Here is a 14,723-nt window from a genome sequence, read left to right on the forward strand (position 1 = left end):
ACTGTGTTTGTCATGAGGGTGTGATGTAAAAATGTATGGAGAATAGAAAACCATGCGCAGTTTCAGGTCTAGATAGCTATGTTTTTTAATCGATTTGCAAAGCTTTAGCCTGTAATTGATGTATGTGTGTTTATTTGTGAAGACGGGTACGTTGAATTATCCGTACCTCAGGTTTATCGTCTCTAAGTTTGAGTCCGAAAACTTTTCTCGTATACGATCGTTTAAAAAGTACCGTTTCAAAACACAAAATAAAAAAAATCTTCACTCATAAACGGCTGTTCCGACTGCTCTAATTTCCTCAGAATCGTGTTCAGGGTTAGAGAAATCGTAGGGACCAAGTCTCGTCGAGATCCCAGATGGTCGGGTACCAAAAGTGACCCTTCGTTGGTGGAGTTGGCATGCAATGATCCAAATATGGGACATGAGTTCCGAGCATTATAAAAAACATCGAGTTTTATCGATAGAAAATTGCATCAATTGTATTGAAGGCGCGTACTTACCCATTTGTTTTGCCGTCTGGCTGTTTTTATGCATGACATTGATGGGAAGGGCGTGGTTTTTCCTTAAAGAAACCGAACAAAATTTCCTTCATCTGTTGTGCCTTCAAAACAATGACAACCTTACGTGAAGTTATGCTGTTCTGGTGCTCCAATGGAGGGGGGGGGGGGGGGGGGAGTGGATTGTGTTTTCACATGGTGAGTTTCCAGCTTCTCCAAGCTTTGAGTGGTTGGGGAGAGCAGAGGTGGTAACGTTTTAATAAATATATTTGCGGACGGGACGTCTTCCTGTTCCCTGCCATAGCATTTCAACTCATGTATATTGATTTTTATTTGACTGGTCAAATTTATGGTGATAATTCAGTCTCCTGCATACTTAGATTAAAGCCTTGGAGCGCAAGATACGTTTGGTACAGGTGGTAATTTGGGTAATAGTATGCATTGTGCTGATTGCCAGTTTGCATTCAGAAAATGTTGAATGGTAAGTTTTGGGAGCTGGTGGGGTGTAGTGGTTACAGCGCTCGGCTCTGGACCTGACGATCCTGGGTTCCGGCCCCCGCCACGCCACCACCACATCCCACATGATTTGAATAAACGCATCCGTATCGAAATGGCCCTGGCAGTCGGCGAAACGGAAAGCCCCCTATCATTATTACTGATTGAATCAGAGCTTTTCTGTGATCCAGATGTGGAGGCATGTGAGTCGTGCGATCAGTACGTCATCCCACCTCACTACATCCAGGATCAGACGCCTCTGTTCACAAGAGGCGCGAGAGTAAATGAAAACAGCGTCCGTGACATAACGTGCTGGCAGTAGGGTTGTTGATGCTTTATACAGATGACATGACGTATGTCACAGATGGTGAACCCTGTCTCCTCTGCAGGACTAATGGATCATGAACAGCATGCAGAAGCAGTTGTGCACTTCAGACAACTCCAGTTTAGGCAGTTGTGCACTTCAGCCACGGCTTGTGATTCTTGAAATGCGAGAGCCGCAACATCCCGTTCGTGCGGTACACGACGGGTGAGAGTGGCGTGAAAGGCTGTGCAAACATAGTCAATTCAAAGCCATTTCGCCCCAGTGGATGGCACGTAATGGCCGCTTCATCGAGCATCAGCGGCCTCCGCTGCTGTCACCCGGCGCCGACCGTCGTAACTGACGTTTCGCCGCCCGGCCGCCAGCGGACTCGACGGAGGCGCTGGACGAGACGGAGCGGGCGGCCGTGGAGCCGGCGCCGGACGGCGGCGCGCGGCCGGAGCAGCTGAACGGCGACACGGACGTCTGCCTGGTCACCACCACCCAGGACGCTGAGATGGAGGAGGGTGCGTACCACCCCCCCCCCCCCCCCCCCTCATCTCCGGCACCTGTCTCCAGTCACTGCTGGCCAGGGGCGAACTAAAACATTTGGGCTCGGTGGGAGCGGGATACAGAGCTGAAGCGACTGTGAGCTAAGTGACCGTAGGTGTGCTGAATGGGACGAAGTGTGAGCTAATTGTAGTAGTAGAAGTACGTTCTAAATGTAAGTAGCGACCACAGCTGTCATCAGCGCGCCCCAAAACAGCGTACCCGTGTTGTGGGCCCCGTCGCCGGCTAGCCGCCGGCAGCGGTGGTCCTTCCCGCTCGCGGAGGTGGCCGCACGCACGCACACCGTCGCTCACCCGTGTATCGGAGTTATCGAACGGCGCCCGTCGATTGGCCGCCGAGGGGCTCGATTTCGGTCGGCGGCGGCTGCTCGCGAGCCGGCGGTCCTGGTGGACCGGGGCGCGCGCTGAATCGGACTGATGCCTTCTGCGCAGTTGAGTCTGTCGTCGGGGTTGAGGGACTCGCGCATATCCCGTGGCTGTGGTTTGTGTGTAGGATGCGTGTGGAGCGTGTAAACACCTGAGCTATGGTTTGCTGGTTCGTGTAGACGCCCCGAATAAGGCGTTAGTGGTGCGGTAACTTCGCGAACACGGAGATACCCCGGATCACGTGCGTTGGCCGCGCCTGACATGACCTGACCTGACCTGACCTGACCTGACTGACCTGACCTGATGTGATCTGCCCCGCCCCACCGGCAGACGAGGCACGCTCGGAGGCGACGTTCTCGTTCTCGGTGCCCAACTTCAGCAAGCTGAAGGAGTCGGTGTTCTCGCCGCCGTGCTTCGTGCGCAACCTGCCGTGGAAGATCATGGTGATGCCGCGCACCAATCCCGGCCAGGACCGCAAGCCGCAGCGCAGCCTCGGCTTCTTCCTACAGGTGCGTCGCCACCGCTGGCACGGGAGGGGGAGGGCGGAGCGTGGCGGAGCGTACAGTGCGGCGGCCGCAGCGTCGTGTCGGCGTTTGTGTTGTGTTGTGTTGTGGGGTTCCGGTGCGGCGTTGTGCTGGTGCGGACGTGCCCATGTTGGGATGGTGGGCTGCTTCTGATGCGCCTTTAGACTAGAAGCTGCTGTTGTACGCGTGGATCGCGTTCTTTTGGACTTGGTTTCTGTCTTGATGTGGGGAAGACTGGGTGTGTCCTGGGACCATGTTCTGGTTCTGATGCATCTGGGGTCACGCAATGACAATTCCACTGCGGGCGTCTTCACGATGTTTTCATTCAGACGTCGCTTCGTCGCTCAGCCAGCGCCACCTCTGCTGCACGTGCGTGCGCGCGCGCACGACGCCCCTCGTCTAACGCTGCGCCCCCGCGTGCCGGGCAGTTGCAATGCCGACTCGGAGTCGGCCTCCTGGAGCTGCCACGCGAGCGCCGAGCTGCGGCTTCTTTCTGTGAAAGAGGGCGTGGACGACTTCAATAGAAGTGAGTGGAGTGGCCGGGCCGCCGCCGACCGCCGGCGCCGGCCAGCCCGACGCGCCCGCCTCGCGCGCTCTGTAGTGACGCGGTCGGCCGGGTGGCGACGTGACGCCGGCACCGGCACGGCCGCGGGACGGGGGTGCTGGGTGTCAACACGTGGCGGCCGGTGGCCTCGATTTGCTGCCTTTGGGGTGGGGGTGGGGGGGGGGGGGGTAGGTGAGGGATGGGTAGTAGTGGGTCGTGGGACGAGTTGGAGATGACCCCGGCGGGTAGAGGCCACGCCATGTTGATCGGAGTCCAGGGTCGGTCCGGCGTGCGCGCCTGGTCAGTGGCGGCGTGTATCGGCCGAATGGTCGCGGAAGGGGGCAACACCGCGCCTGTCACCACACAAACGCAAAGGCGGCGCGCGCTACCACGGCGGCGTCGGGTGGCTCGGTCGTCCGCCCGACGCCGGCGGAAGCGTGGCTGGCCGGCCGACCGTCCGAACACGGCGCCGGTCGCGCCGCGTCCCAGCCGCGACAGCCTGAAGCCGCCGCTGACCCCTGACCGGACACTCCCGGACGGCGGCGCGAGCGCCGAGGCCGGCGCCTGACCGCCGGTCGCCCGTTGCAGAGATTACCCACCTGTTCTACAGCAAGGAGAACGACTGGGGCTTCAGCCACTTCATGACCTGGAACGAGGTGCTGGACGAGGAGAGGGGCTACATCAAGAACGACACCATCACACTGCAGGTGCGTGCCGGCCGCGTGTGGAGCGCGAGGCGCCGGGAGGACGTGTGGTCCGCGGGTGACAAGCGGAGCGTACTCTGTCGTATGGGGGCGGTGGCCCGCCGGCTGCGTCGCGACATGTGCTGGCTGAGATGTCGAACGTGGCGTGCCGAAGCTGAGGTGACGCTGCTGGATTCTGACTTCAAATCTGCAGCGTGTTTTGTCAGTTGCTGAAGGCCTGCTGGGATGACGTTGAACGGTCGTGGCCGGCTGTGTGCTTAAGAAATCTGGTTGTTTTGTTTTTGGCATGGGATAACAGAGACCTGAAACAGAACTCATTCAATAAATGAGCTTAAACGTGGTCATGTTAAGTGTCTTAATCATCCATTTCTTGACCCTTCACGAAGCTGGCGCCGCCGCCCGACCTCACCCCGTTGACCTGTGCCGACCCCAGGTCAAGGTGAACGCTGACGCGCCGCACGGCGTCAGCTGGGACTCCAAGAAGCACACCGGCTACGTGGGTCTCAAGAACCAGGGCGCCACCTGCTACATGAACTCGCTGCTAGACGCTCTTCTTCACAAACACCATACGCAAGGTGAGATTGCGGCGCCACCGGAGCGCGCGCCGCCGAACGAAAGTCGTGCGGGGAGTCAACGGACCGTACCGTGCGCCATGGAGTTGTGCGCGTCGCCAAAGTGGCGTGGCCCGGTGGTGTAACGTTTTTATGTGCTTTTATATTTGCGTTGTAGTGTTTCCTCGACCTACTACGACCTACAACCCCACAACCCTACCTACAACCCGTGGTTGTTCCCTACGACCTAACTTAAGTAAGTGGGTTCGTGAGGGGGGGTGCGTTTGATCTCACGCGAAAATACGTCAGTGTTTACGGTTGAGGTAGGCCGTATGTCTGGAGGTCCGAGTCAAGTAATCGAGTCCAGGTGTAACACAGCGTAGTCGCGCAGGTGTACGATGATTGACAGTGTGTGTGTGCGCGCGTGTGTAGGGGGAGGGGGAGAGAACACGAGTCGCGGGGAATTGTCGACCTTCGGCACTCGTACCAGTCATGGAAGGCAAGTGGAACCACCTCAAACCCTTCCGTCCCGTCCGTTGTCACATCCGCCAGTCGAGTTCGGCCTTTCAGCCGGCGCGGGACGCGTTCTGCTGACCCCCGCCGGTGTTGCTCGGTGCTAAATCTCCGAGCTCGGAGCGGCGGACACCTGTAGGCGGGCCTGTCTGTCTGTCTGTTGTCTGTCTGTCTGTGGGCGCGTAACGACAGCCGTCCGTCCACCCCTATTTCCATGTGTCAGCTGAACATCTGCTTACGCGTGCGCGGGCTCTCTATTCAGGAGCGCTGTTGATTCCGATGTTGACGAGAGACGCCGCGCGCTCCTGTGCCCGGAGTTGAAGCCCGGTCGTTAATGGTCTGCGCTTGCAGGCGGTGTACAAGATGCCGACGGAGAACGACGACTCGTCCAAGTCGGTGGCGCTGGCGCTGCAGCGCGTTTTCTACGAGCTGCAGTTCTCGGACAAGCCGGTCGGCACCAAGAAGCTGACCAAGTCGTTCGGCTGGGAGACCATGGACTCGTTCATGCAGCACGACGTGCAGGAGTTCCTCAGAGTGGTCAGTGCGCCGAATGGGGAGCGCGCCTGCCCGGGAGTGGCGGCAGGCGTGTACGAGAGAGGTGCTGCGGGCGGTGGCTGCGCGGCGGGCTGCACTTGGCGCCGCGGTCGGTGGTGTACGCTGGATTTGCCGAGCGCGGCCTGTGGCCCGAGCGGGAGTTCTTCGGGCCAATAAGCACTCCGGGGCGGAGACTGCGGAGTGGCGAGCACCCGGGCAAGCATGAGTTCTCTAGAGCTCTGAGCGCCCGATGTTCTGAGTGGCCTCCACGGGGAACGTTCTGAGCAGCGGCTGGCTTGTCCGGATGAAGTTGGGCGGCTTTGAGGGACTTTGAGGGACTCTTTGAGGGACTTTGAGGGACTCGCGTCAGGTACCTATTACCCGGCTTAGTTCGTACCATAGTGGTGGGCATTTAGTTGTGGAAGCTTGAGCAGGCACCAGTCTCCAACGCTTGATGTCAGTATAATTCACGCTTACCAATCTTGCGCTGCGCACAGCGATCACACCGTGTCGCAAAATGTCCTGTATGTTGTCATGCTTCTGCATGATGTTTGCATCAAATTATGCTCATTATCTTCACCACCCGTAATATTTCCGCTAAAATCATATCTGGAAGATACGGCCAGGCCCGTATCCCCGTCGCGAGTCTTGGTCGGAGCCTTGGGGCCCCTCCGATGTGCGGCAGTTCGCGCATGTCAGAAGTGAATCATTATTACTGGGCAATGTGCCGCATTGCAGTCATAACCTGTCGCGCACACCCGGTGATACCGGTGCTGCACAACCAGCTATGAAGCTGGGGTTACTTCATGCCGTGGCTTTGCGACGATATACTCCTGATGCTTTAAATGTGCCTTGCTCTTCCAACGTCATTGTGGGAGCGTGCGTGGTTAAAGCCGAAGGAGGACGGAAATCGGACTACACTGCTTTACTTGTCACGTCCAAGTCACGCGCGTTATGATGACTATTGCGACGTAGTTCACGTGATGTCTAGTCCTCACCTTGCGGTGCTGCTCCAGCTGTTGGACAAGCTGGAGACCAAGATGAAGGGCACGTGCGTGGAGGGCGTCATCCCCAAGCTGTTCGAGGGCAAGACCATCTCCTACTGCCGGTGTAAGCACGTCGACTACCAGTCCAGCCTCACCGAGACCTACTACGACATCCAGCTCAACATCAAGGACAAGAAGAACAGTGAGTGGCGGACGCGTCGCGCCGGCCTCGCGCCGCGCTCACGTGGGATCGGGCGCAGGCGAGCCGGCGCCTCGGCATCGTCCGCTGAACCACAGACAGCAGTGTAGAGCATTTCAGCGTTTTGGAGCATTGCTTGGCTGAGGGATTTGACGGTCGTAGCCTGGATGGCTCTGATTTTGCTCGCTCAGCTACCCTACTCAGTTGATTCACTGTTAAATGATGACCTTCCTGTTCTCATTAGATGTGCGAGGCGCGTACGGGGCTCTAGATTTTCTTGTCACATTGCGTTGTACGTCTTAGTTCTTTGTTATTGCTATTTTATCGGCAGTTCGATAATCCCCAGCGCGTCGTGCCGGCGCCTCGTTCCGCTCCCCGCTTGGCCTCTGACCTCTGACCTCCGCCCTCGCGCGCCGCCAGTATACGAGTCGTTCAAGGACTACGTGGAGCCGCAGACACTGGACGGCGACAACAAGTACGCGGCCGGTGAGCACGGCCTGCAGGAGGCCGTCAAGGGCGTCATCTTCGAGACGCTGCCGCCCGTGCTGCACCTGCACCTGATGCGCTTCCAGTACGACCCCATCACCGACAGCAGCGTCAAGTTCAACGACCGGTGCGTGGCGTGGCGCGCCCCGGGTGGGCGGGACGGTCAGTGGAGGAGTGCGGGGTCTGTCTACGCTGGAGGAGGGCGCCGCGAGGGACGGGCGCCCGGTCAGCCGTCCGATGGATGGTTCCGGCTCGCCTGCCTCCCGAGCCCGGCTGTCGCACCAGCGAGCGCGGGCCTCCTTTCTGGTTTGAGCGGGACTATGGCGCCAGATGACCTCGGTCGTCGGCGCGCCCCCAAGTCGTCATCACCACCAGGTCATCGATGACCAGTCACATTGCTGACGACTGGACGACTGCTCGCAGATGATGACCAGTCGTCGTCATAGCAATGCCGGTGCTCATCGCGAACGCGAAGGTTAAGTTAAGTTAGGCTGCGCGGATGCTGACCGTGCAGCGTCGGCAGCCGCGGCGATGGGACAGGAGTTTGACTCGGTCTCTGTTTGGCGATCGGTTCCGCGGGCGATGCGTGGGGCACGCGCCCGGTGACCGCCGCGACCGACGGCCGACGCTGTCTGAGCTGCCCGCTGGTGCGGCCCGCCCGTTTGATCGCAAAGATCAGAGACCGGGCCGTGCCGGCGCCCGCCCGGCTGACATCCGGTCAATTATGAAATGACGTCGCCGTCGCTCCGCTTGGTCTGCGCGGGCTGCGGTTTCACGTTAATGCAAGGTCGCTTAATGGGCCACCCGTGAGGCGTGATGTTATCGGGGATGGTGACGCTCACCACGAACTAGCACGCGCACCCGCGAACACGAGCCGCCGACGCGTGGTGAACGGTGCCCTGGCGCATGCGCACGCGCGGTTTCTCCAGAGCCGGTGCAACGCCGCGGCGTCGGATCCTGGTTGCAAGTTGCAACTGTCGTCACGCGTCGGATCATGACCTGGCCTGGGTTCTGAGGCCGGCAGGCGCGGCTTCCCAGCGGTGTTGGGCTTCTTGATGGACCCGCCCCGACTGACGGCCGCCGATGCCGGCAGGTTCGAGTTCCCGGACGTGCTGCACCTGAACGCGTTCCTGCAGGCGCCGGACAGCACGCCGGCGGCCGACTACGTCCTCCACGCCGTGCTCGTCCACTCGGGCGACAACCACGGCGGCCACTACGTCGTCTTCATCAACCCCAGGGGCGACGGCAAGGTGGGCGCGGGGCGCTTCGCTCGAGCGCGAACCACGCCCGGCGCCGCTCGTGACGTGGTCGGCTCATAATGCCCCGTCAATACCGTGCTCCACGCCTGCCGACGCTTCGTCACGGCAGGGCTGTCGCTGGTCCGGCGGTGCATTGTATCTTGTACGTCTGTTCTCTGGCGCGGGGACTGCGCCCGTGGCCTGTTGTTAATCGTCCGGAGGCTGCCTGTGCGGCCGACCGGCACTCCCGGCGCAGTCTCGGCGGAGCGCTGGGCTTCTCACTGACCGGCAGGCCGCCTCCGCCCCGGTAGTGGGCGGCTGTGTGAGGTCTGGTCCGGGTGTATACCAGCGCCTGCTGCCCACCGGGCGCCGCCGGCGCTCTGCGTCCCCGGGGCCCTGGACCGGACGGCGGCGGGGCGGGGGAACTCCCGACACTCCGCGGCCGACTTAACGACCGGGCTCAAGTGACGTTCACTCGCGCGGGGAGACAGCCTCGGATCGGACCCCCCGCCCGCCAGCCGGACGGACGGCGCCTCGGTGCCCGTCCTCCGACCCCTCCGACGTTAACCCCCCGTCCGCCGCCGCCGCCAGTGGTGCAAGTTCGACGACGACGTGGTGTCGCGCTGCACGCGCCAGGAGGCGATCGATCACAACTTCGGCGGCCAGGACGAGGAGCTCAACCTGACCGTGCGACACTGCACCAACGCCTACATGCTGGTCTACATCCGCAAGTCGCTGCTTGCTGAGGTGCTGCAGGAAGTGACTGAGGACGACATACCGCTGGAGGTGGGTCGCGCGCGCGCAGCGGTGGCGCTCGGCCGCCGCCGGCGGCAGGGGTGCACGCGGCGGCGGTGACCGCCCGTTGACGCACCTGGAGTCACGGCGCTGGCTGGTCTGTGTCTGTGTGGCGCCGCTGCGGTGGGGCCACCCGACCGGGGATCAGCTGTCGCAGGTTGCTGGCAGGGAGAGGGAGCGGCGCTCGCCGGGTGCGGGCGCGCTGTCTCGCCGCGCCGGGAGATGTCTCGACTGTGATTTTCGCCGTCATCTGGATGCTCCCACGACAGAAAGTGCTATAACAAAGACTGCCGACAGGAATGCTTTGGCGTTACTTTACTGCCAATGCTTATGCGTGACATTGGTGCTACGCGACTAAGGTTATGCTGCAAAAACTTATGTTCGTCAATACTTTTACTGAAAACATTTCTGCGGTTAGTACTTATATTCGGCATTACTTAACTGCAAAAACTTATACGCGACATAAGTGCTACGCGACAAAACTTACGCCTAAAACAAATTATACTCGGTATTGATTCTGCTGCATTTCGCGAATTAGTGCTACAGCAAAGGCTTGTGGTCATGTCTGTGTGGTGGAAGTAATGACTAGTATATGTTTTTGGCAGCGTACGTTTTGTCGTGTAATACTCGTGTTATGTGTGAGTTTTTGCAGTTGAAGCAATGTCGGGTATACGTGAAGCCTTTACGAGTCTTCTTTACATAAGTAATGACCAGTTTTAGTTTTGGAATCATTCATCGTGTCGTGTAGGACCCATGCTGTGTACAAGGCTGTGCAGTACAAGTAATGTGTGGTGGTAGAATGTGCATAAGCTCTTGGCATTGGGAGTCATGTCGCGTTCAACTGTACATTGTGTCCCGCCTGACCGCTGGTGTCGCCCGCCTACGTCGCCAGCTGACGGAGCGGCTTCAGGAGGAGAAGCGGCTGGAGGCCATCCGCAGGAAGGAGCGCAACGAGCAGCATCTCTACATGCCCGTCCAGGTGGGCACGCGCTCCGGCGCCGGCGCATGACGTCCGGCACCGGCGCTGACTGGGCTCGGGACGAGAAGGGCCGCTGCCTGGTCCGGCGGGATGGCGTGTGCTACAGTGTGGTAGGTCCCCCCCCAAACGAAGTGTCGTCAAGCTGTCATAGCGATTCACAGCAGTGGCTTTATGCACGGATCATATCTGTGGGATAACTGTTAAAGCTTGCCCGGGAGTTAAGAATTTCTAAATTTATTGAATGCGCACCGGCTACGCAGCCGTATTTCAAATACGGCTCTCGGCTCAGTTTTACATGAGCAACCTCATGGACCGCTCGAAGAATAAAACTCAGCGGGCCCCGTGTTGTTGGTCTGATGTCCGCCAGACGCGGTTAGCATCTCGCGGCAAAAAAAAGAAGCATGATTGCTGCATGAGCGATCTGTCGTATAATCTTTCTTCAGTTGGATCTAGAAAGGCACTTACGGAACTCAAAGACGGTGCGGTATTTCACGTTTCGTGCCTTTTCGCACGACCAACCCTGTGCTCATTGGGACGGCTGTCATTTGTTGTGAACTGTTGAGTCCGGCTTAAAGCATCTGACATCATCACCACCTTAAAGCATCTGTGTATTGTAGTTTGCTTTGTCCTTGAAACTTGGGTAGCGAAGACGGCCGTTCTGTGGGTGTGCTCGCCTCTGCCTCGGTCTGACCCGACCGCGCCGTCAGGTGGTGCTGGAGGACAGCTTCGAGGGTCACCACGGACCCGACCTGTTCGACCCGGAGAAGGTCAACTACCGCACGTTCCGCGTCAAGAAGTCGGCCACGCTGCAGGAGATGATGGAGCTCTTCTCCGAGAGCCTGGTGAGGCGACCGGCGCCGCCGCCGGCGCGCTTAGCGGCCGGTCCTGCGACTTGTACTCGAGACTGGCCGCTCGTGGACGGGGCCGGTGGTGGCCAGACCAGCCACATGGTAGAGATAAGCTGGATTATTTTGTCTAGCTGCCCCGTCACGTTCTGGTGGCCGTGCATGCACTTTTCCTCGTGAAGGCGTGAGTGGGGACGCCCTCGCCCTCCTCTTCTGCGGTGTCGTGTCCTGAGCGGCAGCGGCGGGGGCTGACGTCGTACCTGCCGTTGTCGGCGCCGTCCCGCGGCGAACGCCTCGACCCCGGCAGCCGGCGACTCGCGCGGCCCGACCGAGCCGTGTGCTGTACGTCCCGCCGCACCATGCCGTATGGCTGTCGTGTCGTCGTGAGCGGCGGCGGCTCCGAGAGTGGGCGGAGCTCCGTGTGCCGCGCCGCCGCCCGCTGGTCACGCGCTCCGCCCCGCCCCGCCCCCGCAGAAGATCCCGGTGGACCAGCTGCGGCCGTGGCCGATGACCATCCGCACCAACCAGACCAACCGGCCCACCGTCATCGACATGGAGGGAGACCTCCTCAAGAAGGTACGCCCGTGCTTGGCTGTCAGTCCGCTCTGCACCGGACGGTGCTGGTTAGGAGCGGCATGTGTAATGATGTGAAGCATTGCGCTGCCCCTGGTGGTGCATCGTTTCACGGGAGGGGCGCGGACTAGTTGATAGTTGTGCTCATCTTGAGGCGCGGAATGGCGATTTTGGTATCGGTTGCAAATGTTTGCTCGGATGAGAAGATTGGCATCGCCCAGCGGCGCCATTATCCGCCGTCTTCGGTGGCCGCGGACAGCAGTGCTGCCTCGCGCTCCGTGCCGGCCCGTGGGACACGCGTCGGCCCACCTCACCGCCGTGCGCCGGGCCGGGCAGGTGTCGGACCTGGCCGACTCCACGTCCGCCTGGACGCTGTTCCTGGAGACGCTGCCGGCCGACCGGCCGGCCGGCGCCACGCTGCCGCCCTTCGACAAGGAGAGCGACGTGCTGCTGTTCTTCAAGCTGTACGACCCGCGCACCAAGCAGATCCACTACTGCGGCCATCAGTACATCGCCATCACCAGCAAAGTCCGTGAGTGCTGACGCAGTGCGCGCGGAGGCGCGGAGTGACGAGAGGACCGGCGGAGCTGGGGACGGACCGCCGGCACACCAGCACGGCCAGGCAGCCAGGGCCTCCTGGTAGTGGGGGGGGGGGGGGGGGGGGGGGGGGGACGTCGCCGGCACGGCAACAGGGCCTCCTGGGTAGTGTGGGGTGACGTGGACGTGACCGCCGGCACACCAGCACGGCCAGGCAACCAGGGCCTCCTGGATAGTGGGGGTGACGTGAGCCACTGGATGTGGGTTTGAAGATATTGAATGCTGCTGTTTTCTGGATGCTTGGTCTCTGGTCCTTATTGTAAGGCGTGCTGTCGTCGACTTGTTACTTTGGATTCAGTCAGTTGCTGTGGTATAAATGGCTTTTTACTTTGGGTTCAGTCGCTGTGGTGTAAAACGATCAGACGGTTAGAAATGCTTTTACGTGACTGTTTTGTCGTGGATTCGTTTTCTACTGGCCTCTAATAACGAACCGCGGATAATCGTAAGGCAAATACCGTGGGTGAAGTACGTCCATTCCTGGCAATGACCTCGGGCTACAGAAATAGCTGCGCCACTCGTCGCCTCCTGAATCCTCAGTTATCATTCGAGCGTGAGTCGGATGACGGGAGCAGCCCCAGCTGCGCGCGGCCGGTCACAGGTGTTCCCGGTCCCGAGGCGCAGTTGTCGGCCGGGTCGATTCCCGTCGCGGCAAATGACCGCCCGCCGCGCCACCTCTGCTGCGGCGCCGCCACTGACGCTTCCCGCATCGGCCGCCAGGGGAGCTGGTGCCGCTGCTGAACGAGCGCGCGGGCTTCCCGGCCGACACGGAGCTGCAGCTGTACGAGGAGCTCAAGCCCAACTACGTGGAGCGGCTGGAGGAGCTGGAGACGTCGCTGGACAAGGCGCTGGAGGAGCTGATGGACGGCGACATCATCCTCTTCCAGAAGGCCGAGCACGACCCGTGCGACGGCGAGCTGCCGACCGTCGAGGACTACTTCAAGTGAGAATCGCGCGGCGGCGGCCGGCGCGCGCCGACGTCCGCGGTCGTCACGGTCGTTTGCGTGGCGCCGCGATCGGTGGGTTGTTGGTCGGTTGATTGGCGAGGGGCGCTGGCGGCGCAGACTTCCAGACCTCGTACAGCAGGTCTGGGTCTGAGTCTGGGTCTCAGGTCTGACGATGTGTTGTAGCTCTGACTTACGCGTTGAGGGTGTGTGTTGGACTCGAGCGCTGACGCAGTGGAGAGGAGCCGCCGGTCCGCACACCGTCACCACGCTCGCGTCGCGTTAACGACGACTTCCTGGTGAATACCGGGGCTAGCTGATCTATGACAGCTATTAATCAGGTACAAGTCCAGTGGACAAGACTTGCTAAGGTTAGTCGATTCACGCCTACCTGCAGAAAGCGACTTGGTGACTTGACTTGACCTGATCTTCTGACTTGGTGCAGACCGCGTCCCTCCCCTGGCGTAATGGCCGAGTGGTTAGCGCGTGGGGCTACCACGTGGGGGTCCCGGTTCGAATCCCGATTGCGCCATGGCCCCTGTGTGCTAAATGGATCAATGCTGTCGCGTGGTGCCCCACAAGAAGGGACGTGAGGACGTGCGTCACGTTCCCTTTCAACGAAAAAAGGTTTCTCCCATTGCAGTGTCATGCGCGCGCGCAGATTGGAGTAGAGCGCCCTCCTGCCGTCACGTGCGCGTTCGGCACGTGGACCCCCGCGTAACCACTGTGCCGGCCGCCCGGCAGGGACCTGTTCTACCGCGTGGAGGTGACGTTCTGCGACAAGACGGCGCCGTCCGACCCGGGCATGGTGATCGAGCTCTCGCAGCGCATGAACTACGACCAGATGGCGCGCGCCGTCGCCCTCCGGCTCGGCACTGACCCCTACATGCTGCAGTTCTTCAAGGCGCAAAAGTGCGTGGGCGGACCGGGCGTGGCGCGGCGCGGGTCTGCCGTGTCGTTTTGGGGGAGGTGGAGAGGGGGGAGGGGGTTGTCAGTGGGTTTTCGCGACGCTGCGTCGTGTGATTTTTGCGATGCTCTGCGGCGTACAGTCGCCTCCGTGTGTGAGTGTTCCACGCTGGCCGCCGCTCGATAACGCCAGTCTCCCCACCGGACTCAGCGCCACATGTCCGGCACTAAACCAGGCTTCAGTCTCTGAAGGTGAGTGTCCGGATCTTGACCGGCGTGATGGGACCGTGGAGGCCTGTCGGCCGAGCGGTGCTGTAGCCCGCCGTCGAGAGCGGACCATGACCGGGCGCTCTGCCCGCCCGCCAGCTACCGGGAGGGCCCCGGCAACGCGCTGCGCTGCACCTACGAGGGCACCCTGAAGGACCTGCTGGTGGGCTACAAGCCGCGCCAGCCCAAGCGCATCTACTACCAGCAGCTCTCGATCCGCATCAACGAGCTGGAGAACAAGCGACAGGTCAAGGTACGCGGCGGCGGCGGCAGTGGCGGAGCACGGGCGTGAGGGGTAGGGACGAGTCCAGCC

General features: G+C 60.7%; 1 pseudogene; it reads left to right on the forward strand.

Annotated features, from left to right (window-relative positions):
- The first annotated feature begins 968 nt into the window (after positions 1-968).
- LOC119114065 (ubiquitin carboxyl-terminal hydrolase 7-like) overlaps positions 969-14,723 on the forward strand; it is a 19,946-nt pseudogene continuing 6,191 nt past the window's right edge.

Source organism: Pollicipes pollicipes, unplaced genomic scaffold, assembly GCF_011947565.3.
Source record: "Pollicipes pollicipes isolate AB1234 unplaced genomic scaffold, Ppol_2.1 Scaffold_7262;HRSCAF=8765_pilon_pilon_pilon, whole genome shotgun sequence".
Taxonomy (NCBI): domain Eukaryota; kingdom Metazoa; phylum Arthropoda; class Thecostraca; order Pollicipedomorpha; family Pollicipedidae; genus Pollicipes; species Pollicipes pollicipes.